Raw genomic sequence first — 27,224 nt, 5'->3', positions numbered from 1 at the left:
ATTCGGACAAAGTCCAATTTACCTATTTTTCCTTTTGTTACTATGTTTTTTGAGAAACCATCACCTGACCTAAAGCCATGAAGATACACACCTAAGTTTTCTTCTACGAGTTTTATGGTTTTAGTTTTTACCTTTAGGTCAATGATGCATTTGGAGTTAATTTTCACATATAGTGTGATGTGGGAATCCAGCTTCATTCGTTTCCATGTGAATATCCAATTTTCATGTGTCCCAACACCATTCACTGAAAAAACTATTTTTCCCCATCAGATTTCTTGGCACCCATGTTGAAAACAATTGACCATAAATGTAAGAGTTATTTATTCCTTCCTGTACTTCTGAATTTACATCTTATATCATTGCCTACATCTTTAAGAATTCCCCTTAGCATTTCTTTCTTTTTTTTTTTTTTAAATGTATTTATTTTGAGAGAGAGAGCGATAGCAGGGGAGGGTCAGAGAGAGCGAGACAGAGGATCTGAAGCAGGCTCCACACCAACAGCAGTGAACCAGATGGGGGGCTCAAACCCACAAACCGTGAGATCATGACCTGAGCCAAAGTCAGACGCTTAACTGACTGAGCCACCCAGGTGCCCCTCCCTTAGCATTTCTTGTGTCAGCATTATTTATAATAGCAAAACAAATTAAAGGCCCCAAATGTCCATAGATAAAAGAGTGGATTAGAAAAAATGAGTTATTTTCTTACTAGAGAATATCATCTAACAGTGAAAATGAATCTACAACAACTATTTACAAAAACAGACAACTCATAGAAATAGAATATTAAGAACTCTGCTTTTATTCTGTATGAGAATTCATTGTAGTGATTTGAGCAGAGGAAGAATATTATTGGACTGATATTTTAACAGGATTCTTTTGGGTGCTGTGTTGAGAACCCACTACGGGTGGGGAGGAGGGCAAGGGCAGAAGTTGTCAGATCCACTGTGAGGCTATTGTAATAATTCAGGCAACAGATGATGGTGTCTTGGGCCAAGATGGTGGCTGTGGAATGATGAGAAGTGGTAGAATTCTGGATATACTTTGAAGGTACATTCGACATAATACGGGAGGTATTGGTAAAGGAGAGGAATCAAGTAGGTTCAGAATGAAAGGAAAATTAATCAATGTTCAAGTATTGTTTCAAACAATAGCATAGTTGATATAATGATATTGCAGAAAACTGTGAAGCATAGTAAGTGAAAGGAGTCAGTGATCCCAATGTTTTTAGTCTGAACACATGGAAGAATAAAGTCTTATATTATTATCTGCACTTTTCTATATGTTGGAAATATTTTTTTAATGTTTATTTATTTTTGAGAGAGAGAGAGAGAGAGAGGCAGAGCGTGAGCAGGGGAGGGACAGAGAGAGGGAGACACAGAATCCCAAGCAGGCTCCAGGCTCCAAGCTGTCAGCACAGAGCCCAACACGAGGCTCATACCCATAAACCGTCAGATCATGACTTGAGCCAAAGTCACGATGCTTAACCAACTGAGCCATCTAGGTGTCCCTAAAAATATTTTATTATACACAAATGCTGACAATATTTTTAATAATTATTATAAATATGAATTAAAATATTAATTAAAACTTTGGAGATTTTCAAAATTAGGTTACTATTTAAGGAATGAGATACTAAAAAAACACTAGTGGAAGCATCTCAAAAACAAATGTGTCTTTTAAAACTTTTCCATAAAACTTTGTATTATACTAATTATTATGTATGCATGACAACAGTGGTTTACCTATTTTTTTTAACAGTTTTTTATTGATGTATCTTTAGCACCAAGAAAAAGGGCAGCAGCCATTTGTTGAATAAATGAGCAAAGAAAGCCTCATTTATTCTCCCGATCCAATTCTTCCCTTTACTTATTATTTAAACTCCACAGATGCTGTGGTTGATTTACACTGTTCTGCATGTTAAAAAGTAAGAGACAGCAATATATTTGTGTCATTATTATTAGAGTAAATGTCAGTAATTATTAAATCTGAAGAAATTGAAAGAAAAACTCAGAGATAAATGTTTAAGAGATATTTTCATCTGTGAAATATATGAACAAGTTAAATTAAGAAACTCAGATTTCCTTATATATTCTCCATTATGCATATCTTGGAAGGTGTCTACTTACAAGAGATTACAAAAAATAAGACTACCTTTTGAGATAGAAGATAGAGCTGCTTATGTTCTGTAGGGCAGGATTCTATGTTGGTACATTTATCATTCTTGCTGGGTGATAGCAAAGCTGACTCGATTAACACCGTGGTTATTTAAGTGTGGTTAGCATACCACTGGGCGCTCATGCGATTATTTTAGTTGAGGATACCCACGCATACCGTTTTTAAAAAGCAAATCTGTGATTCTGTAGATATCAATGTTTAGGACTAGGTTAAAGTAGGTATTACAATGAAAGGAATCGGAGTTAAAATTATTTTTAAAATAATAGCACACTTGGCATGATGATATTGCAAAAATTGTGAAGATAGTAAGTGAAAGACAGTAAGTTTTAGAAACATTGGTTTAAGGAATAAGGAAGGCGACAGAGCACATTGTATGCCATTAATAATGAGTTATTAATCTGATGGGCTTTGAAAGATCTGAATAGATATTATTTCTTCGTCCTTTATTATTTTTTTTAAGATTGTATTTTCAAGTGATCTCTTCGCCCAATGTGGGAGTTGAACTTACAACCCCGAGATCAAGAATTCCACACTCCACCAGCTGAGCCAGCAAAGGCACCCCTGGGCAGATACTATTTCTAAATGATCCATGGGCAATTAATCAAAAACAAAGGATAAACAAATTATCTTAAAGAAAAGATGCTAGTACTTAGCTGTGGTGTTATCGTATACAAAGATATGTAGCACTTGTGTCCATCAGTGGTCAGCTCACTCAGTGTCTATTGGTCTGTTTTATGTCTCTCTTCACATACATTATCTAACTGAGAAAGAGAAGTACAAGAAGACTGGGGCTATATCTGTGTGTTTTACCTCCTTTGGTATTGGCAGAGCAGAACATATATGTGGATATTTAGTAAATATTTTAATATTAATGAAATAATAGTATAAAACATGATTTGATTCAAAAACAACTATTTCTTAAAGAATAATATGTGTACAGGAAAAAACCATATATTATAACTACATAGTTCAGTGAATTTCTACAAACCGAATGAACTCATAAAACTTCATTTACCTTTTGTTTTTAAAGCGTCTGCATTGCCTGAACTTATTCAAGTTTACCTGAATGAAATAGAGACCACTCATCAGTATTTCATGCCATGTCATATCTTAGAACTTCATAACTGTTGATGCTTTTCATTTTTAAAATCTACATGAGCTTATTTTTTGTATTTTTTTTTCTTCCGCCTCAATTTTGGCGGGGGGAGGGAGTTACCATTAAGACATTATCTCTGGGGTGCCATATAGAATCGTATTTATTTTAAACACCTTGAATTCCAACAGCAGTGGGCTTTATTCCCTTTGTAAGGAATAAGAGTAGCCCCTTCACCTTTGCTCAAGTAGAAGTTCAAAGAGACACAACATATTCATTGTTATTTAACAATAAAACTTTCTTGCTTTGGTATATTTTAAGTTGCTAAGCTCTAGCTTATTGACAATTATAGCTTTCTTCTGGTCATTTCTCTTCTATGACAATAATTAAACACAAAAGAAATGGAAAATCCTCCGAATCTTACCCCTGCCACCGTGATAATTGTGTTTCTGGACTCCTCAGCTGCACCTACAATAATTTTTCCTTGGTGAATTATTATGATGGTCACATTCAGAAGAGAACTTCAGAAGGATTCGAGGAAATCACCAAGTTAGAATTTTGGCTAGCATTTTAATTACAATTTCAAATAGTTTTGATAATGAGCAGTTATATGTTTTAAATGTCACTGGCTGATACAGTGAAACATAATAAATTTTTACACTTAGACTTTAAAAGCTACTGATCATCTTTCTTTGGTCTTTTCCTTTTTTCTCTTTCTTGCTTTTTTTTCCTTGTTCTTCTTTGTATGTCTAGTTCCATTGTATTTTTCTCTTACGTCGAGTCCTTTGTAACTAAAGGGCTTCCTCCTCTTCCTTGGCGCATGTGTGCTTGTCTCCTTTCCTCTGAATCTTTATCCGCTTGTCTTTTTTTGTTTATCCACTAATTCCTCTCAAATGTTTATTTATTTATTTTGAGAGAGAAAGACAGCAGGGGAGGGGCAGAGAGAAAGGGAGAGAGAATCCCAAGTAGGCTCCACACTGTCAGTGTATAGCCCGACACGGGGCTAGAACTCACAAACTGAGCTGAAATCAAGAGTTGGACACTTAACTGACTGAGCCACCCAGACACCCCTGTCCACTAATTTTTATGTGTTCTGTCTCTCCATCTCTGTTTCTCTTCCTTCCTGGATTCTTTCCTCTCTCCCTTCTATTCCTGCTCTTTTTTCTCTTGGCTGACAGCCATGAAAATTTATCTCAAGAGCTCAGAGCCATGTATACCTCATTAATTTAAAAACCATAATTTATTAGCTTTGTTTTCCTTTTAATCTATTATGTTTATTTTGAACATTTATTCATAAATCTCTTTGCCAATAACAGGCCATTACAAATCAAAATAATGATAATCACATATAATAATAAATTAATAATAGATAATAAAATTAAAAAAATGAGCACAGCCCCATAAAGATGTGGTTTCATAAATATAACAATTTTCAAAAACATCTATTTTCTAATTAATTTTTATAAAATAATGAGGGGGACCTGGGTGGCTCAGTCGATTAAGCATCCGACTTCAGTTCAGGTCACCATCTCGTGGTCTATGAGTTCAAGCACCCCATTGGGCTCTGTGCTGACAGCTCCGAGCCTGGAACCTGCTTGGGATTCTGTGTCTCCCTCTCTCTCTGCCCTTCCTGAGCCACCCAGCTGCCCCGTATTTATTTATTTTTAAAGTTTATTCATTTATTATTTCTGAGACAGAGAGAGCACAAGCAGAGGAGGGACAGAGAGAGAGGGAGACACAGAATCCAAAGCAGGCTCCAGGCTCGAAGCTGTCAGCACAGAGCCCGACATGGGGCTCAAGCTCACACAAATGGTGATATCATGACCTGAGCCGAAGTAGGATGCTCAACTGCCTGAACCACCCAGGCGCCCCTCTCTTAGTGTTTTTCTTTTTTTTTTCAATAGTGTGTTTTTTTTTTAAATTTTCAACATTTATTTATTATTGAGAGACAGACACACAGTGTGAGCAGGGAAGGGGCAGAGAGAGGGGGAGACACAGAATCTGAAGTAGGCTCCAGGCTCTGAGCTGTCAGCACAGAGCCCAACGCGGGGCTCAAACCCACGAACTGTGAGATCATGACCTGAGCTGAAGTCAGTTGCCCAACCAACTGAGCCACCTAGGCGCCCCTCTTAGTGTTTTTCTAAGGCTCATCTGTTTTGTAGCATGTATCAGCACTTCATTCTGCCAAATGATATTCCATACAGATATACCACATTCATTAATTGATGGGCATGTGCTTTTTCCCATCTTTTGGTTATTACAAATAAGGCTGCTGTGATATTTTGTGTGTAAGTTTTTGTGTGAATATATGTGTCCACTTCTCTAGGAGTGAATCGTATGATAGCTCTGTATTTACCATTTGAATATATGTGTCCACTTCTCTAGGAGTGAATCGTATGATAGCTCTGTATTTACCATTTGAAGGACTGGCAAACTTTTTTTCAAAGTGGCTGTGCCATTTAATATCCTCACCAGCAACTGATGAGTGTTTTAACTTGTACATATAACTAGCCAATACTTACTATCTGTTATTTTGATTATTATCTTATTATTTTGATTACAGTCATCCTAGTGTGAAGGGGTATCTCATTGTGGTTTGATTTGCATTTCTCTAATGACTGATAATGTAAAGCATTTTCCATGTGCTTGTTTTTTTTTTTTTTAAGTCATGACTATTCAAATATTTTGCACTTCTCTCAATTGAGTTGTCTTTTGTTGTTGTTAAGAATTCTTTATATGTTCTGGGTCCTAGATGTTTATTAGATATATAACTTGCAAATATTTTCCCTCATTCAGTGGGTTGTCTTCACTTTCTTGATGGAATTCTTTGAAGCTCATAAGTTTTTGATTTCGATGAAGTTCAATGATTTATTTTTTCTTTTATGCTTTATGCTTTGGGCATCATATTTAAGAAAACATTGCTTCACTCAAGGTCACAAAGGTATTCACCTAGGTTTTCTTCTAAGAGTTTCTTTATAGTTTTAGCTCTTACATTTAAGTTGATGTTCCTTTTTTGGTTAATTTTTATAAATGATGTGAGATTCAACTTCATTTTTGTGGATGGTAGGAGTTCAACTTCATCCTTTTACTTGTGGATATCCAGTTATTCCCAGCACCACTCGTTAAAAAACTATGATTTTCCTATTCAATTTTCTTAGCACCCTTGTCAAAGACCATAAGTGTGAGGATTTATTTCTGGATTCTCAATGCTATTCCATTGATCTATATGTCTATCCTTATGCCACCAACAAACTATTTTGATTACTGTAGCTTTTGAAATTGGGGAGTGTGACTCCTCCAAATCTGTCATTCTTTTTCAAGATTGTTTGGCTATTGGGGCGCCTGGGTGGTTCAGTCAGTTGAGCGTCCAACCTCCACTCAGGTCATGATCTCACAGTTCGTGGGTTCAAGCCTCACATCGGGCTCTGTGCTGACAGCTCTGCTTTGGATTCTGTGTCTCCCTCCCTCTCTACCTCTCCCCTGCTTTGTCTCTCTCTCTCTCTCTCTCTCTCTCTTTCAAAAATAAATAAATAAACATTAAAAATTTTTAAAACAAAAGATCGTTTGGCTATTCGAAATCTCCATATGAGTTTCCATATGAGTTTTTGGATCAGCTTGCTTAATCCTGCAAAAAATGGCAGCTGAGATTTTTATAGGGATTGCATCTAATCTGTAGCTCAATTAAAGGCATATTCCCAGCTGCACAATATTAAATATTCCATCCATTAGTATGGCTTGTGTTTCCATTTGCTTAGGTCTTCTTTCTTTCAATGATGTGTTGTAGTTTCATTGTATAATTCTTACACTTCTTTTTAAAATTTTATTCCTAGGGCATCTGGGTGGCTCAGTTGGTTAAGCATCAGACTGTGGCTCAGGTCATGATCTTGTGGTTTGTGAGTCTGGGCTCTGTGCTGACAGCTCAGAGCCTGGAGCCTGCTTTGGATTCTGTCTCTCTCTCTCTCTCTCTGTCCCCTCCCACACACACTCTCTCTCAAAGATAAACATGAAAAAAATTTTTTAAATAAATAAACAAAAATTTATTCCTAAGTATGTTATGCTTTTTGATACCGTTGTGAATGGCATTTTTAAACAGCAATTTCTGAGTTTTTACTGGCAGTATATACAAATGCAATTGATTTTTGTGTATTGATCTTGTATCCTACAACCTTGCTAAACACATTTATTAGTTCTAGTATTCTTTTGTAGATACAATAGGATCTTCTGCATAAAAGTCATGTCATCTACATTAAAGAAATTTTAATTTCTTCCTATCCAATCTTGATGACTTTATTTATTTATTTATTTATTTATGGTCTTATTGCACTGGATAGAAACTTGAGGGCAATGTTGGATAGATGTAATGAGAATAGATATCCATGTTTTGTGCCTGAAATTAGAGGGAAAGTATTTAGTTTTTTACCAGTAAGTGCATTGTTAGCTATAGTTTTCTTCATCAATGTCATATATCAGGTTGAGAAAGTTTCCTTCTTTCCTTAATCTTCTGAGAGCTTTTATCGGGAATGTTGGATTTTGGGGGTTGGTTGGCTGGCTCAGTCAGTACAGCATGGAACTCTTGATCTCAGGGTTATAACTTTGAGCCGCATGTTGGATGTAGAGAATACTTAAAAATGAAATTAAAAATTTTTTTTATTTATTATTTTTTTTAATTTACATCCAAGTTAGTTAGCATATAGTGCAATAATGATTTAAGGAGTAGATTCCAGTGATTCATCATCTATGTATAACACCCAGTGCTCATCCCAACAAGTGTCTTCCTTAATGCCCCTTATCCATTTAGCCCATTCCCCCTCACACACAACCCATCCAGTGACCCTCAGTTTGTTCTCTGTATTTAGGAGTCTCTAATGTTTTATCCTCCTCCTTGTTTTTATATTATTTTTCCTTCCCTTCCCTTATGTTCATCTGTTTTGTATCTTAAATTCTACATATGAGTGAAGTCATATGGTATGCTGGATTTTATCAAATTATCTTTTGTATCTATTGAGATGATCACATTTTTATCTTTTTTTTAAGTTTAATGTTTTTATTTATTTTTTTTAAACACTTTTTTTTTCAACGTTTATTTATTTTTGGGACAGAGAGAGACAGAGCATGAACGGGGGAGGGGCAGAGAGAGAGGGAGACACAGAATTGGAAACAGACTCTAGGCTCCGAGCCATCAGCCCAGAGCCTGAGGCGGGGCTCGAACTCCCGGACCACGAGATCGTGACCTGGCTGAAGTTGGACGCTTAACCGACTGCGCCACCCAGGCGCCCCTGTTTTTTTATTTATTTTTGAGACAGAGAGAGACAAAGCATGAACGGAGGAGGGTCAGAGAGAGAGGGAGGCACTTAATCTGAAACAGGCTCCAGGCTCTGAGCCGTCAGCACAGAGCCTGACGAGGGGCTAGAACTCACGGAGTGTGAGATCAAGACCTGAGCTGAAGTCGGACACTTAACCGACTAAGCCACCCGGGCGCCCCTTTTTATCCTTTATTGTGTTAATGTTTCATTACATTGGTGATTTTTGTACGCTAGACAAAACATGCCTTCCTGGGAAAAATCTCATTTGGTTATAGCATATAGTCTTTTACCATATTGCTGAGTTTGACTGGTGAGTATTTTCTTGAGAATTTTTGCATCTATATTAATAAAAAATGTTGGCCTATAGTTTTCTTTCCTTGTGGTATCTTTGTCTGATCTTGATGTTAGAGCAATATTAGCTTCATAATATGAGTTAGGAAGTGTTCCCTCCTCTTATATTTTTTGGAAGACTTTGTGAAAGATAGATATTAATTTTTCTTTAATGGTTTGGTAGAATTCAGGATTGAAGACATCCAGGCCTGGACTTTTATTTGTGGGAAGTTTTTTTTTTTTTTTTTTTTTTTTTATGTTTGTTCATTTTTGAGAGAGAGAGTGCAAGTGGGGGAGAGGGAGAGAGGGGCAGAGAGAGAGAGAGAGAATCCCAAAAAGGCTGCCATTAGCACAGAGCCCAACGAGCTGTGATATGATGAACTGAGCCAAAACCAAGAGTCAAATACTTAACCGACTGGGCCACCCAGAGGCCCCTATGGGAAGTTTTTTTTTATTACTAATAGGATCTCTCTGATGGTATTTTTAAGTAACCTCTACTCCCAACATGGGCTCAAACCCACAGCCTCGAGATCAAGAGTTGAGCCAGCTAGGTCTCAGGTATAAATAAACCTATTTACATTTTCTTTTTCCACTTTTATTAGTTTTGTCCTTCTAGAAATTTGTGTATTTCATGTAAGTTATCTAGTTTGTTTATACACTATTCCTCAGAGCTTCTCTTATAATCCTTTTATCTGTATGGTCAGTACTGATGTCCCCTCTTTCATTCCTGATCTTAGTAATTTGAGACTTCTTTTTTGCTTAGTCAAGCTACCTAAAATTTTGTCAATTTTGTTCATTTTCTTTTTAAGAAACCAGCTTTGGTTTAATTGGTTTTATTAATTTTTTAATTCTCTTTTTTATTTTTTTCCACTCTAATTTTTTTTTTCCCTTTCTTCTGTTTGTTTTAAGTTTCATTTGCTTTCCTGTTTCAGTTTCCTATAGTGGAAAGTCAGTTTATTGATTTAACATTTTTTCTCTTTTTTAATACAGGTGTTTACAATGATAAATTTCAGTCTAAGCACTGCTCTGTGTATGTGTTGGAGCATGTTTAAAAAAAATTTTTTTTTAATGTTTACTCATTTTTGAGAGAGAGAGACAGATCATGAGTGGGGGAGGGCAGAGAGAGAGAGAGAGAGAGACACAGAATCTGAAGCAGTCTCCAGGCCCCGAGCTGTCAGCACAGAGTCCGATATGGAGCTCGAACTCATGGACCATGAGGTCATGACCTGAGCTGAAGTCAGTCCCTTAACCCACTGAGCCACCCAGGTGCCCCTGGAGCATGTATTTAATACTCCAGTAAGCAGTTTACAATTGTGCTTTAGCCTTTACTTCCTGCTTGAGCAGAGCCCCAAGGTCAGTCTGAGGCGAGGAATTAGGGTCTTCTTAGGTCTTTGCTGAGCATAAGAAGAGCACTGCACATGCACATGTCTTTCTGGGTTCCCAGGAATATTTCGGAGCTTTGCAAAGAACCACATGGACATCTCATTCCAGATTTTTTCCTTTTTTTTTTTTTTTTTTGGTTAGGTTCTTATTAGCTCCAATTGGTATCACTGCCTCATGCATCTGCAATGTTAAACAATTGCCACTGCTTCTTTTTGACAAATGTCCTAAGAATAAGGCTCTTCAAACAAAGTGAGCTCTGAGTCAGGTCAAATAAAGTTTACCCTTGGGAATGGAGCTTTACAAGGAGCTTAAAATATGTCAAACAGTGACAATTCTCTAGGGATGGAACAAGTGGGCAGTGTCAGATCCATTCTGCCCTTTCCCACCAGTGACTCCTAGGCTTCTGGTTTTTACAACTATCATAATTGTGTGCCTTTTGGGTTTTTTTGTTTTTGTTTTTTAATTTTAGAAACAGAGTAAGTGTGAGCAGGGGAGAGGGGCAGAGAGAGAGATAGAGAGACTGAGAGAGAGAGAGAGAGAGAGAGAGAACCTTAAGCAGGCTTCATGCTGTCAGCAAAGAGCCCAATGTGGGGCTCGATCCCACATCTTGGATCATGACCTGACCCTAAATCAAGAGTCAGATGCTCGGGGCGCCTGGGTGGCTCAGTCGGTTGAGTGGCCAACTTCAGCTCTGGTCATGATCTCGCGGCCCGTGAGTTCGAGCCCCGCGTCAGGCTCTGTGCTGACAGCTCAGAGCCTGGAGCCTGTTTCAGATTCTGTGTCTCCCTCTCTCTGACCCTCCCCCCTTCATGCTCTGTCTTTCTCTGTCTCAAAAATAAATAAACGTTAAAAAAAAAAAATTAAAAAAAAAAAAGAGTCAGATGCTCAACCAACTAAGCCACTCAGACTCCCCAAGTCTGCTGATTTTTAAGTCTATGCAGCAAATGGAGAAAAGGAGATGGGAAGAAGGCAAGTTAAAAGCCACAAAACTTGCTGCTCTTACTGATATTCAACTGGGTTTTTTTTGTTGTTATTGTTGTTTTGTTTTGTTTTAATAAATGATTCTAGAACATTGTAAACCTTTGGTTAATTTCCAGGGTTCCCTTGCTGTTGTGGATGAGCAGATTTTCATACATTCTTATTCCACCATTCTGGAAATGCTTCCAAACAAGTGCATCTTAAGATGTCCATATTTATACAGGGTGATTGGGGGCATGCTATATTTTATTGTTGACTTTTCATTTAATTGTATTTTGGGTATGTGCCAAGTTTTAATTGTAGAAGCCAGATTAAAAAGCCAAAGAGGGCAGGAGGGGGTAGGGCACCTGGGAGGCACAGTTGGTTAAGCTCAGGCTCAGGTCATGATCTCTCTGTTTATGAGTTTGAGCCCCCCATTGGGGTCAGCACTGATGGCATGAAACTTGCTTGGGATTCTGTTTCTCCCTCTCTCTGCCCCTTCCCAACTTGTGCTCTCTCTCTCAAAAAAAAAAAAAAAAAAAAAAGCCAAAGAGATTTATCAGAGGAATTAAGAAAACAACCCAATTTACAACTGCATCAAAAAGAATAAAGTGGGGTGCCTGGGTGGCTCAGTTGGTTATTCATATAAGAATATTAACTTTAAATTATGTAATTTTATTAAAATGATGTAAAAACTATAGAACTTTTTAAGACAAAAACCTATTTCAAAAAATGTTATCTTAATTCATTATTTTGAATCATTCTCAGGGCAGGAAGAAATTTGCAAATGAAAAACCAGTCACAGAGAATGTCTTTCTAAACTCTAACTCCTCAATCTTCTGCAACTGGAAAATAATCTTGATTGAAGTCCTAAAATTGCTTTCCCCATACCTGTCAGAATGGCTAAAATTAACAACACAAGAAGCAACAGGTGTTGGTGAGGATGTGGAGAAAGGGGACTCTCCTGCACTGTTGGTGGGAACGCAAACTGGTGGAGCCACTCTGGGAAACAGTATGGAGGCTCCTCAAAAAGTTAAAAAGAGAACTACCTTATGACCCAACAATTTCACTACTGGGTATTTACCCAAAGAATACAAGGCCACTAATTGAAAGGAAAACATGCACCCTGATGTTTACAGCAGTGTTTGTTTACAACAGCCAAGATATGGAAGCAGCCAAGTGTCCATTGGTTGATGAGTGGATAAACAAGAAGTGGTATATATATACATACATATATATATATACACACACACATATATATAATGGACTATTATTCAGCCATAAAAAAGAGTGAAATCTCTTGCCATTTGCAATGACATGAATGGAGCTAGACAGTATAATGCTATGTGAAATAAGTCAGTCAGAGAAAGACAAATACTGTATGATTTCACTCATGTGGAATTTAAGAAACAAAACAAAGAAGCAAAAGGAAAAAATAAGAGAGAGACAAAGCAAGAAACCGACACTTAATTGTGGAGAACAAACTGATGGTTATGGGGAAGGAGGGAGGGAGGAGCAGTATGGGAGATGGGTTAAATCGGTGATGGGGATTAAAGAGTGCACTTGTCATGATAAGCACTGGGTGATGTATAGAATTGTTGAATCACTATATTGTACACCTGAAACTAATATTACACTGTAGGTTAACTAACTGGAATTTAAATAAAAACTTAAAAAAAAAGTTGTCTTCCCATTTGTCTTCATTTACACTGAAATCTTAGAATAGGAAGTAAAGGAGTTCTTAAACTAAAAGATTATTAAAATTTCATTTATAGAGAGAGTGGTTCCTTTTTCAGGGCTTAACTTTCTTCTCAAAACAGTTTAATGAGCCACGTGGTACTTAGCACATACCAAGAATGATCACAATTCTGTCCCCCTCCCCACTCAGAACTCCCCCCCCCCTCTTTCTCTTGCTTGTTTTGGAAAGCATTGATAGCCTTTTGATTCTTCCCTGTGTAGCATGTGTGACATATCCTACTGTGTTTCCATCTGTTCTATTTCAATTTGACTTCAGGGATAGGGAAATATTCAAGGGCTCTAAAACAATATGCTGGTAGGATCCATTTCATTAATAAACACAGGAAAACAAAGAAAAATTCTGACTTATCCTTCAATTCCTTGAATAAAGAAACGTTTAGTGTTATAATTTTAAAATTGAAAGATGACCATCCTTTATGTTTTGAGGGCTTGGATCACAGAAGGGGTTGGGATGTGAGAAAGGGGAAGAATATTTGAGAGGAGTTCCAACTCCCTTCCATCCTCAGAAGAACCGGGTCCTGGGTTGGAAACAGGTCACAGGTCGTGAAGAGTCAAAGGACAACATCAAAAGAAACTCTTCCCCCAAAAGGAACAAGCTAACAGAAAATTTTAAAGTTATTTTGTATACCGGGCATTTGAAAACTGTCATTCCTCAGCAGGCTTTAGATGCTTCCAGATCTGGCCAAATCCTAAATTCTGCATAACAAATTCCTTCCTGATTTCTCTTCGAAGGAAATTATCTCGAGATAAGATCAGTCTGGGTCATCTGGTGGTTTCTTCCTCTTCTGTCAGGGAAAAAGATAGGAACATGTCGTTTCAAGACTAAAACATTTAACTTTCATATTACATTTCAGTTTATAAAAGCACAGGATGGAGTTTATTTTTCAAATGCAGTGGCGACATCCAGTGGACAAAATGCTTCAGTAATTTACCAAGTAGATAAATAAACATTTATTATATCTGTCATTAAGAAAAATTATGCTTTTAAAAATTTGTCCCTTAATACATGTTTTCTTAATATGTATAAATACAGGTCAGCGGCCACTGATAGAGGAAGTTTCTCACACTTATACTAAAATAGCCCTCAGTGATTTGTGTGACCAGGGCCTTGGGCCCCACAGAATTCATACTGTCATGGAAACAAGATTTGTCCCTAGCCACCTTTCTCCTTTCCATCAGGACTCTGATGAGGTGTTCTGACAATAACCACACTTTCGGGGAGGCTCTGATCTTTAAGTACTCTTAAAGGTACTTAGGAGATAATAGTGAAATAATATCTCTTAGATGCCAGGGCTGGAGTCTGGTTAGAGTCCAGCATGGGAGCAGATATTAAAGTAAAATTTCTAAGTAAGCTGTCTGCATATGGAAGAGGAGGGCTTTCATACTTTATTTTAATATGCTAAGCAAAATCAAATATAATTAAGTAACCAACTAAAAAAAGCCATCTATGAGTTCTGAATTGTTCTTCATTCTCTTTCAGGTATAGTCCAGCTAAGAAGACATGATCAACTCTAATGTATAAAAGGACACTTGAGTCTAATGACTAAAGAGAGCTCCCGCTTGTTCAGTGTCTACCGAAGCAAGGCATCATGCTAAGATTTTATATACATTTAATCACATCATGTTAAATACACACACAATGCGGGTACGTAGGCATTATTAAGTCTATTTTATAGACAAGAAAAATGAGGCTCTATAAAGTTACATGACTTAAGTAGCAGAGTCAGAGAGCAAATCTCAGTTATTTCAATTCTAAAGCCCATTATCTTTTCAGGATATACATTGCATCCCGCCATAAAACAGGAAGAAAAAGAAAATGGAAGCTAGCACTTTTACTATTTTCCTAAAATGGAAAAATAACACACTTCCTCCCTTGCTTTGTACCATCAAACTTGGTATATTGTATATTTTTCAACTTCAGGAGGAGAAGTTTGCAATGATGCTGCCTCATTAGACCCTTAAAAATACCATAAAATTTGATTTATATTAGCAGAAAGGTGACAGCATGGTTACTAGAACCAATTGCTTAGATTTGAACCCTGGCTCACCTATTTATTTGCTGCACAACCTTGAGCAAGTTACTTAACTTCTCTGGGCATCAGTGTCCTCATTTGCAAATGGCATTACAATATCTATTTCTATCTATGAAATAATAGGTTGCTGTGAGCATTGAGTACAGTGCTTACAACAGTGACTGGCATGGAACAAAATCTCAGTATCCTCCTTATTGTTGGAATTGTTTCTATTAATATGTTAAAAAGTGACAAACTACTGCATTTATTTAAAAAAAAATGTTTTTAACGTTTATTTATTTTTGAGACAGAGAGAGATAGAGCATGAATGGGGTGGGTCAGAGAGAGAGGGAGACACAGAATCTGAAACAGGCTCCAGGCTCTGAGCTGTCAGCACAGAGCCTGACGCGGGGCTCGCACCCACGAACTGCGAGATTGTGACCTGAGCTGAAGTCGGACGCTTAGCTGAATGAGCCACCCAGGCGCCCCAGCATTTCTTTATTTTTAAACACTTTATTGATGTATAATTTACAGAACATAAAATTCACCCATTTTAACAGTACAACTCAGTGATTTTTAGTAACTATACCGAACTGTGCAACAATCACCACAATTCAGTTTTAGACATTTCTATCATCCTAAAAACTTCCCTTGGGTCCATTTATAGTTAATCCCCACTGCCATTCTCAGCCCTAACCAACCATGGATCTACTTTTGGTCTTTGTAAACTTGCCTTTTCTAAACATTTCATATAAATGGAATCATACAATGTATAGTCTCTGCGTTTGGTTTCTTCCACCATAGCATGAGGTTTGGAGGTTGGTCCATGCTCTAGTATATATTAATAGCTAGTTCCTTTTAAATTTTTTTTTTAACATTTATTTATTTTTGAGACAGAGAGAGACAGAGCATGAACGGGGGAGGGGCATAAAGAGAGGGAGACACAGAATCTGAAACAGGCTCCAGGCTCTGAGCTTCAGCACAGAGCCTGATGCAGGGCTCGAACTCATGGACCGTGAGATCATGACCTGAGCTGAAGTAGGCCGCTCAACCGACTGAGCCACCCAGGCGCCCCTAGCTAGTTCCTTTTAAATGCTGAATAGTATTCCATTGTATGGAATTGTATTTACCCATTCACCACCTGATCAATGTTTGGGTTGTTTCCACTTTTTGGCTATTCTGAATAATACTGCTCTGAACATTCACATGCCAGTCTTTGTGTGGACAGATGCCTTCTGTTCTCCTGGGTGATATCTCGTAGTGGGATTGTTGAATCATATGGTAAATCTGTTTAACTTTTTAAGTAATGGACAAATTGTCTTCTGAAGTGGCTGCACCATTTTACATTCCACCAGCAACGTATAGATTCCCTTTTTTCCACATCCTCACTAACACTTGGTATGGGCTGTCTTTTTCATAGACCTTCTAGTTAACGTGTAGTAATATTTTATTGTGGTTTCCATTTGCACTTCCCTAATGATTCATGATGTTAAACACCTTTTCATGAGTTATTAGCCATTTATAGATCTCCTTTAATGAAATATCTGTTCTTCTATATGTTTTTTAAAAATGTTTATTTACTTATGTTTATTTTTCAGAGAGTATGAGTGGGGGAGGGGCAGAGAGACAGGGGGCAGAAGATCTGAAGCAGGCTCTGCACTGACAGCACAGAGCCTGATGCGGGGCTCGAGCTCAGGAGCCATGAGATCATGACCTGAGCCAAAGTTGGATGCTCAACCAATTGAACCACCCATCACCCCTTATTTATTTATTTATTTATTTAGAGAGGGAACAAGTGCAAGGGGAGGCGGGGCAGAGAGGAAAGGAGAAAGAATCCCAAGCAGGCTCTATGCTGTTAAGTGCAGAGCATGACCAGACGCTTGAACCTACGAACTGTGAGATCATGACCTGAGCCCAAATCAGGTCAGACGCTTAACCGACTGAGCCACCCACGTGCCCCCTATTCATTTTTTAAAAATGTTTATTTATTTTTGAGAGAGAGACAGAGCACGTGGGAACAGGGGAGGGGCAGAGAGAGAGGGAGACAGAGGATCAGAAATGGGATCTGCACAGAGAGCAGAGAGCCCAATGTGGGGCTTGAATTCATGAACCGGGAAATCATGACCTGAGCCGAAATCAAGTCAGATGCTTAACCAACTGAGCCACCCAGACGCCCACCATTCATTTTTTAATTGAGTTGTTTGGTATCTTTTTAATGACTTGCAAGAGTCGATATGGAATGCTTCTCCATTTATTTAGATCTTATTTAATTTCTGCCAGTTTGTAGTTTTCAGTGTATATCACTTGCATTTCTTTTCTTAGTTTTTCCTAAGTATTTTTATTCTTTTTGAAATCATAGTAAAAGGCATCATTCATTTTCAGATCGTTCATTGTTAATAGGTAGAAATACGCTTGATTTTGGTATCTGATCTTATATCCTATAACCTCAAATAGATCCATTATTAGTTCTAATATTTTTTTTGGATTTGTTAAAGTTTTCTATATAGAAGGTTGTTACATCATTTACAAATAAAGACAGTTTATTTCTTCACTTCCAATCTGACTGATATTTATTTTTTTGTTGCCTGATTGTGGTGGCTAGAATCTCTGGTTACATCTTGAATAGAAGTGGTGAGAACAGATATCCTTGCCTTTTTTTTTTTTAATGTTTATTTTTATTTTTGAGAGAGAGAGAAAGAGAGTGCAACTAAGGGAGGGTGAGAGAGTGAGAGGGACAGAGGATTCAAAGCGGGCTCCATCCTGACAGCAGTGACTGTGGGTTAACAGTGTTAAAGACTATAATTTTGCTGATTTTCTGTCTAGTTATTATTTTGGTTTTTGAGAGTAGGATATTAAAGTTTCCAGTTATTATTGTTGAATTCTATTTCTCCTTTCAATTTTCTGTTTTTGCTTCATATATTAAAGGGTCCATTTTATATATATATATATATATATATATATATATATATATATATATGGTTTTTGTTTTGTTTTTGAGAGAGAGAGATTGCATGCATGCACGCATACAAGCAGGGAAGGGGCAGAGGGAGAGAAGGAGAGGGAAGCTTAAGCAGGTTTCATGTTTAGAGCAGAGTCTGACCTCACAACCAAGAGATCATGACCTGAGCCAAAATCAAGAATCAGATACTTAACTGACTGAGCCACCCAGGGGCCCCAATGTATATATGTTTTTAACTGTTTACCTTCCTAATGGACTGTTTGTGTTATCATTATAATGTCCCTTTTCTCCTATGGGAACAATTTGTTTGGTCTTAAAACCTATTTTGTCTGATATTTTAGCCACTCCATCTCTCTTATGGTTACTTTTTGCATCATTTTACTTTCAACCTGTTTGTATTTATCTTTGCTTATGAAAGTGTGTCTCTTATAGACAGCATGTAGTTGGAGCCTATTTACTTATATCTCTGCCTTTTAATTGGACTGCTTAATCCATTTACATTTAATATAATTAGTTTTGTGGTTAGATTCATGCCTGCCAGTTTTCTATTTGTTTTCTTCAGGTCTCATGTCATTTTTGTTCCTATGTTCCAACTTTATTGGCTTATTTGCATTAAACAAATATTCCTTGGCATACCATTTTAATTCCTTTGTTCATTTCTAAGCTATTTTTTGAGTTGTCATGGTTCCTCTAAGATTTATGACATGTATCTTTATCATAATTTACTTCAGGTTTATACTGACCATTTCCAGTAAATATAGCCAGATCATGAAAGGCCTTGTATACCATGCTTAATCAGTGGGAAAGGGGGCTGGTGGGGCACAATTATTTTAAAGTATAAAGAGACATGGTCACATTTGCATTTCAGAGTGCTCTAACAGAAATGTAGACGATCAATTTCAGGGAGGCACCACTGGACAAATCAGAGCTCTCTCGGTGATCCTCCCCTTGAGTTTTTCTTGATTTCTCAATGTGGTTTCTGTGTATTCTTACATGGGGTCAGGAGTCAGACCCTTAAGCCTGTACACATTCTATCTTTGGCTTGTAAAGCTCCAAAGTAATGAACTCCAACTGCTGGGAACTCGCTCTGGGTAAAGTTATGCAAGGCAATGCTCAATTATTCAGAAGTCATCCACTGAATTGCATATAATTAGATCCACAGTATCTCTGTCTCATTCCTTCTTCCTGCCTTAATCTTATTTATTGGTTGATTAATTCCTTCATATTATGTATAAAGAAAAAAAAAAGCCAGGGTGAGTACGCTTTCCCTTTTCACAGTTTGAATGAAAAATGGAAAAGAGTTTTAAACTAAGAGTTCAAATGAAATTTGTGGCCATCAGTGTATTGTTACTAACCTTTAGCCTACCTTCTAGAATAGATTATAAATGTTTTTCTCTTTTCAATGTTCATTAACTTTCTGGTCACCAGAATAGCCGCTCTAAAAAAATATTAATAATGTGAATTAATAATGTGCTTAATTTTCAATTAATAAGGCATACATTTACTTTTGTTTTAATAGGTTTATTTCAGATGAGACTATTTGAAGCTCCTCAAAACCCCCACTTGAGGGGTAATTTTGAATAAAATTTATACAGGCAGGAAATAGTAAGCAATTGATAGTAACACTATCTAAGAGTGTTAACTGAACTGATATATCTTGATGATAAATATGCAAGATCTTCTCTCTCTGGTTTTTTTTGTTTGTTTTTTAAGTAGGCTCCATGCCCAATGTGGGGCTTGAACTCATGACCCTGAAATCAAGAGTTGTGTGCTCTGCGGACTGAGCCAGCCACGTGCCCTCAAGGTATTCTCATTTTGAGTGAATGATTTGGACAGTCCATGCATCAAACTTGAAAATTACATGCAATTAGGAGCTCCTGAGTGGCTCAGTTGGCTAAGGGTCCAACTCTTGGTTTCAGCTCAGGTCATGATCTCACAACTCATGAGTCCTGCATCTGGCTCTGTGCTGACAGCGCAGGGCCTGCTTGGGATTCTCTGGCCCCCTCTCTCTCTGCCCCTCCCCTGCTCATGCTCTCTCTCTGTCTCTCTCAAAAATAAATAAATAAAAATTTAAAAAAAAAAAGAAAGAAAGAAAACGACACACAATTAGACTGAATGCTAATATACTGACTGACAGTCTAGAGATCCAAACAGATTCAGAAGGCTAAAATAATGAGGCAAAATAAGAGAGCTAAAATTTAACACATATGAACATTGTGCCAATTATGAATGAGTTTGACTATATATAATGGAAAGCCTAAATTTATAATAGCTTAACCAAACAGGCAGTATTCATAAGAAGAAAGTGTGGTAGTACCCCAAACTCTTCAGACAATGACTGGAAGGTGGTGTTCCCACTGTAGGATTCTCAAACTGAGTCATGCTCTTAGGTGGTCATTATAATGGTGATAGGATTCAAATCCATGTCTATGAAAAATATTTGGAGAGAGTTAGGTATTTATTCTGGGGCGGGGGGGCAGAAATGCTTATTGTCCCATCTTGGGAAAGGAGAATCAGATTTTCTCTGTGCTACTCCAGATGGCAAAAATAGGACCAATTGATAGTCATGGCAGAGAGGCAGATTTCAGTTCAAACTGAGTTTTTAACGTTAGAACACTCTGGAAATAAAATAAGTTATTCAAGGAGCTAAATTTCTAGTAATAACAAAAATAATGGCAATAACTTACTGAGGGTTTATAATGTACCAGATACTTACATGAATTAATTTATTTTATATTCAAAATTACTCTAGAAGAAACTACTATTATCCTTGTTTCACAGATAAGGAACTCAATTTATTTGCCCCAGGCCAGACAGCTAGAAAGCAGAAGACGTGAATCCATGGAGTCTGACTCCAAAGCTGGAGTTCTGACCTGCTCTGTGTGCAGGCAGAGGCTTGCTGACTAATGGTATGGGTGAAGTAGGGTGAAAGGTGACAGATATGGATCAAAGCCTGGCTAGGATGAGGTAACTTACATGAGACTAATAGCTACAGTCATCGAACACCTGCTGGGTGTCAGGCACGGGACTAAAAATTTCACGTACATTAAGAGATAATGCAGCAGGAGCACGCAATGGTGCATTCAGTACACACTCAAGTACCATAAGCTGCTATGACCACTTTTGATCCTCTCAGCAGCTTTATTAGATGAGCATTATTGCATCTACTTTGCTAACAGAGAAAGTGATAACTTGAGAGACAAAGTAAATTATCCAACGTCAGGTGACAGTGCCAGTAAAGCTGGCAGGTGACTCAGGATACTACAGCTCTAGCCTTTCCACTAAGCCATGTTTCACCAGAATACTGACGCTTGCAACCTGGAAGTTTTAGGGTTCTGTGAAACCAGTAAGCAAATAATAACTTTAACAACAACAACGTCTATGCAGACTTAGATAAATCTTGCAAATTAGTAGGCCATTAGCTATTTGAAGTTAAACCTTAAAGAGTATAATAAGTACATACCAGAAGTGCAATGAAATGAGATAGGTTGTGTTTTAAAATTTTTCAAACTTACTATTTATCAGCAAAAGACAATCTTCCTGGCTCTTCTCTCTACAAATACCACCCAGAAATTCTCATATGCCGATAAATGAAGAGAAGTTTCAAATTAGAATTGTGATTATGAGTTGAAGCCAATGGCTTTCAGGGATCAGAGCTGAATAGAAGCGGAAGAGGCTAGGGTCTAAAAGCCCTTGAGGAAACAGGGCCTGAGACGGTCACCGCAGACGGAGACTATGCACAGGGTAGAGCTGTAAATGAGTTCTCTGCATAAAACTGGCAGCCGGACAAGCTGTTCTGCCTTCAAAACAGAAGAAAAAACAAAAACAAAAACAGGGAGTAGAAAAACTCCACCTGTTGGTGTGTGTAGACACATACAGGGACACAAGCTAGCAGGCTGGGCCATGGAGGGAAAAGGAGCCACTAAGAGAAACCGAGACCAAAGCCGCTGCAGGAAGTGGCTGTAGGACAAATTTGTATTGTCTTCAAGGTGACAAAATCACCGTGGGAGGATGGAAGGAAGGGAAGGGAACGATGAATGCCTGTCTGGTGGGTGAAGGGAAAACAAAGAGTTGGGTCCCCATCTCCCATAGTTAGAAACCAATAAATAGTTTATAAAACTGAAAAACCAAGAAATAACAATTAAGCATGCTATTTAGAGACAGGGCAGTAAACATCAAAATATTTAGCTGTACGAGATGAGAGTAGTTGCCTCTGAAAAGTGGGTAATGGGCCGGAGGAGGCCAGGGTATTGCTATTTTTCTTAACAAAACTTGTTGAATTACTTGACTCTTTATAAATAGAGTGCATGTAGAGGTGCCTGGGTGGCTCAGTTAAGTGTCTAACTCTTGATCTCTACTCAAGTCATGATCTTGTGATTCCCGGGATGGAGCTCCACATTGGGCTCTGCACCGATGGCACAGAGCCTGCCTAGGATTCTCTCTCTCTCTCTCTCTCTCTCTCTCTCTCTCTCTCTCTCTCCCTCTCTCAAAATAAATGAATAAACTTTAAACAAAGTGCACTGTGTACTATTGATAATGATTAAAAAAAAAACTTTACTAAAGCTTCCTATTTGTTTGGGTTTATTCAATCTTGTAGATTTTTATGAACAGATTTTTCATGCTAGACACACATGGTATTTTTGGGGATTATTCTAATTCCTTCAAGTAATCCTTCCCTAGAAGCAGTTCAGCAGAGATAAAATCGCTTCGTGAACAGGTTTGAAGTCACAATTGTAAATATTCATATTGTCAGGCAGCGTTAATCCTAAATAGATCCTGAATATGAGGCATACTAGCTTGGATTAAGAGTGAAAATAAAGGGGGCTTTTTTTCCCCTAACTTCCCAGCATTTCCAAAACAACAATATTCGAGGAATAGAGAATGGTGGGACTGTCAATATAGAGGGTTTGTGATCCTTAAGAATATGCATCACCATATTCTTATATGGTGATAAGTGTATCATATTGAGTATAGCAACCTGCCACTGAATTTAGCAGATACACATACACACGCATGCACATACTGATACACTATAGACACACATACTGGTGGTGTGAATAACTGTACACTTTTAACTTTGATATAATTACAAATTTACAAAATTTATAACAGTCTAAGGAACTTCCATATACCCAGCAGACTTGCAAATTATTTAAATTTTGCACCACTTAATCATTCTCTCTTTCTTTCTTTCTTTCTTTCTTTCTTTCTTATTATTTTTTTTTATAAATTTTTTTTTCAACATTTATTTATTTTGGGGACAGAGAGAGACAGAGCATGAACGGGGGAGGGGCAGAGAGAGAGGGAGACACGGAATCGGAAACAGGCTCCAGGCTCTGAGCCATCAGCCCAGAGCCTGACGCGGGGCTCGAACTCACGGGCGGCGAGATCGTGACCTGGCTGAAGTCGGACGCTTAACCGACTGCGCCACCCAGGCGCCCCTCTTTCTATATTTAATTTGTTTGTTTGTACATACACAGGCATACACCTATATGTATGTATATTCTTTCTGAACCATTTAAAATTAAGTTGTTACCAGGTTAGAGGGCAACTATGCCCCTACCCCTACACACTTTTTGTACATTTTCTAAGAACAAGGACATTCTCTTATGTAGCCAGTACGATGACCTAAATCAGAAAGTTTAATATTGATATACTATTATCTAATCTCAAGTCCATATTGTCCAAATTAATGTGCTTCATAGCTATTTCTTTTTCCTTGTCCACAGTCCAACCCAGAATGCCATATTGTATTTAGTTGTGACGACTCATTGGTCTCTCTTTTTTTTTTTTTTAACGTTTTTTATTTATTTTTGGGACAGAGAGAGACAGAGCATGAACGGGGGAGGGGCAGAGAGAGAGGGAGACACAGAATCGGAAACAGGCTCCAGGCTCCCGAGCCATCAGCCCAGAGCCTGACGCGGGGCTCGAACTCAAGGACCGCGAGATCATGACCTGGCTGAAGTCGGACGCTTTAACCGACTGCACCACCCAGGCGCCCCTCATTGGTCTCTTTTAATCTAGACTAGTTCCTCAATGTTGAGAGTATAGACCAGATATTTTACAAAATGTCATTCAATCTGAATGTCTGCTGTTTCTCATAATTAAATTCATGTTAGATATTGGGACATAATTCAATATTATTCCCATATTGTCAATGTTAATTTTACTCACTAAGTGAAAGTGGTGGTCAAGACATTACTTCATTGTAAAGTTAATACTTTTCTCTACACAAATATTAAGTAATTTGTTTAAAAATTTTTTTTAAATGTCTATTTATTTTTGAGAGATAGACAGCGTGAGCCGGAGACGGGCAGAGAGAGAGGGAGACACAGGATCCTATGCAGGCTCCAGGCTCTGAGCTGTCAGCACAGAGCCCGACAGGAGGCTCAGACCCACAAACTGTGAGATCATGACCTGAGCCGAAGTTGGATGCTTAACTGACTGAGCCACCCAGGTGTCCCTACTTTAATAATTTTAAATGACAAATTAAATTTCTTAAATAGATACAGGACCACTCTGTTTCCTTTCATATTGGGCTGGTTGTAGTAAGTTGTGTTTTGCAGGGAATTTCCTCTCAATTATCCAATTTTAAAAATGATAGTTGTTTATAATATCCCCTTATTATCCTATCAAAGTCTGTAGGATCTATACTAATAACCCTGCCTCATTCTTGATATTGATAAATCTGTGTCCTCTCTATTTCTTTTTTTTAAAGTTTGGGGCGCCTGGGTGGCTCAGTCGGTTAAGCCTCTGACTTCAGCTCAGGTCACGATCTCGCGATCTCGCGGTCTGTGCGTTGGAGCCCCGCGTTGGGCTCTGGGCTGATGGCTCAGAGCCTGGAGCCTGCTTCCGATTCTGTGTCTCCCTCTTTCTGCTCCTCCCCCGTTCATGCTCTGTCTCTCTCCCTGTCTCAAAAAGAAATAAACGTTAAAAAAAAAAAAAAAATTTTTTTTTTAACGTTTATTTACCTATCCCAATTTACTTTCAAATAATATTTTACCCCTTCACATAGAATGTAAGAAACTTATAAAGCTATGCATCCACTTCTTTCCTGTCTTTATGCATTATTGTTAACACTTTTTACTTCTACATATATTATGAACTCTACATTTTAATTGTCTTTTATTTAAATAACAAGTGGCTTTTAAATTGGGTGCCTGGGTGGTTCAATCGTCTAAGTGTCTGACTTCGGCTCAGGTCATGATCTCACGGTTTGTGAGTTTGAGCCCTGCATCGGGCTCTGTGCTGACAGCGCAGAACCTGGATCCTGCTTTGCGTTCTGTGTCTCCCTCTCTCTCTGCCCCTCCCCTGCTGATGCTTTGCCTCTCTCACTCTCTCTCTCAAAAATGAACATTAAAAAAAATAAAAAAACATTAATAAACATTAAAAAATCAAATACAATGAGGAAAAAGTATTTTATATATACCTACAAATTTACCTTTTCTGGCACTCTTTATCCTTTTGTGAAGATCCAAATTTCCACACTATATCATATTCCTTCAAGTCTGATGGTGATGGATTCTCTCAGCCTGTGTCTGAAAATGTCTTTGTTATGCCTTCAAATTTTTTTTTTGTAATTTTTTTTTCAACGTTTTATTTATTTTTGGGACAGAGAGAGACAGAGCATGAACGGGGGAGGGGCAGAGAGAGAGGGAGACACAGAATCGGAAGCAGGCTCCAGGCTCTGAGCCGTCAGCCCAGAGCCTGACGGGGGGCTCGAACTCCCGGACCGCGAGATCGTGACCTGGCTGAAGTCAGACGCTCAACCGACTGTGCCACCCAGGCGCCCCTGTTATGCCTTCAAATTTTGAATGATACTTTTGCCAAACGTGGATGCTCCGTGGTATTCTGGAAACTGGTGAGCGTTGTTCTATTAGACCCAAATTCTGAACTCTGTCTCCTCTATGGTCACCAGCAATGGTAATCTCTGCCTAGATCTGTTAGCCTGCTTCTTCTAGCTGTGCTGCTTGGCGTTTCTCCCATGAATGTGCAGAACAGAAGTCAAAGATTTGGGCTGAATCTATATACAGAATGCACTACTCCTCCTATGTGGTCATCTGCTTTCCAGAGTCTTCACTTTTCAGCCATTCTGACAGCCTCAGAGACTAGCCTTTTGCTTGAGTTCTAACTGCTCCACTCTGCAGGACTGGGGAGTGCCCTCAAGAAAAAAGCCATAAAAATTGCAGATTATATTCCAGATTCCAGTGTGACTTTCCTTCTTTTAAGGGTCAACTTCTCTCTAGTTTCCAGCAGCTTTGGTCACTCTCCAGTGCCTTCAAGTACGTATTAATTATACTTTAATTATACTTTATCCAAGGCTGAAAATTGTTATCTATGGGAGCATTGGTTCAATGTGAATTACTCTACCATTATGAAAACAGTAATATGAATAATTAAAAATTATATTTTCTTTGAGTCTTTCAAATTTGAGGTTGTGTGACTGCTATAGGTAGAAGACACGTCTCACTTAGTAATAACTTACTTTCTGGGAATGTAATAGGAAATATGGTTTCTCATGATTCTCATTCTGAATTGCAAAACTGTCCTCTCTTCTGACAAAGTACTCTGTCAAAGCAGTCAAGTGCAAACTCTTTCAGTTGTGAGCCATCCTTCTCATCAAAAACCTCATGATGTACCTTCCTTGTTTTCTCCATTTGTTAAACAAAGAAGAATTTTCCACTCCCTTCTGGATAGTTCTATTTTATTAGTTTTATATGTTGGGCTATTGTGCATGATTTTGTGTAAAGGAAGGGTGCAGCTGTTAAAAACAGTTTATAAATCTGAGTCTAAATAATCGTTAATAGTCTCTAAAATTCAATAATTAATATATTTTAGTTTGTTCAACTATAGAAGATTGGTATGTGTGTATAAAAATAACCTTTTGCATAGAAATTCCTATTCCTGGGGCACCTGGGTGGCTCAGTTGGTTAAGTGTCTGACTTCAACCCAGGTCATGACCTTGCAGTTGGGGAGTTTGAGCCCCGCATCAGGGTCTCTGCTGTCAGCGTGGAGCCCACTTCAGATCCTCTGTCCCCTTTCTCTCTGCTCCTCCCCTGCTTGTGTGCACACTCTCTCTCTCAAAAATAAAATGAACATTAAAAAAAAAAAAAAAAAGAAATTCCTATTCCTAAGTGATCTCCTTCAACGTGCTGCCTACTTGATAGCAGGTAGAATCATTTATCAACAAAATACTCCTCTGATTTATTTCTATTTGAGCTCATTCAAGGATCCATAATGCAAAACTCCCTTTAT

The 27,224-nt window shown here is 38.0% G+C and overlaps 1 long non-coding RNA gene across 1 annotated transcript; it reads right to left on the bottom strand.

Annotated features, from left to right (window-relative positions):
- Positions 1 to 13,354: 13,354 nt before the first annotated feature.
- Positions 13,355 to 25,526, bottom strand: LOC122469199. Its single transcript, XR_006293407.1, has 2 exons — positions 25,411 to 25,526; positions 13,355 to 13,783 (listed from the first exon to the last, which is right to left on the bottom strand). It is a non-coding gene; the product is annotated as an uncharacterized LOC122469199 (long non-coding RNA).
- Positions 25,527 to 27,224: the final 1,698 nt, after the last annotated feature.

Source organism: Prionailurus bengalensis, chromosome B3 (genome assembly GCF_016509475.1).
Source record: "Prionailurus bengalensis isolate Pbe53 chromosome B3, Fcat_Pben_1.1_paternal_pri, whole genome shotgun sequence".
NCBI lineage: Eukaryota > Metazoa > Chordata > Mammalia > Carnivora > Felidae > Prionailurus > Prionailurus bengalensis.
This window is presented reverse-complemented; position numbering and strand designations above follow the sequence as displayed.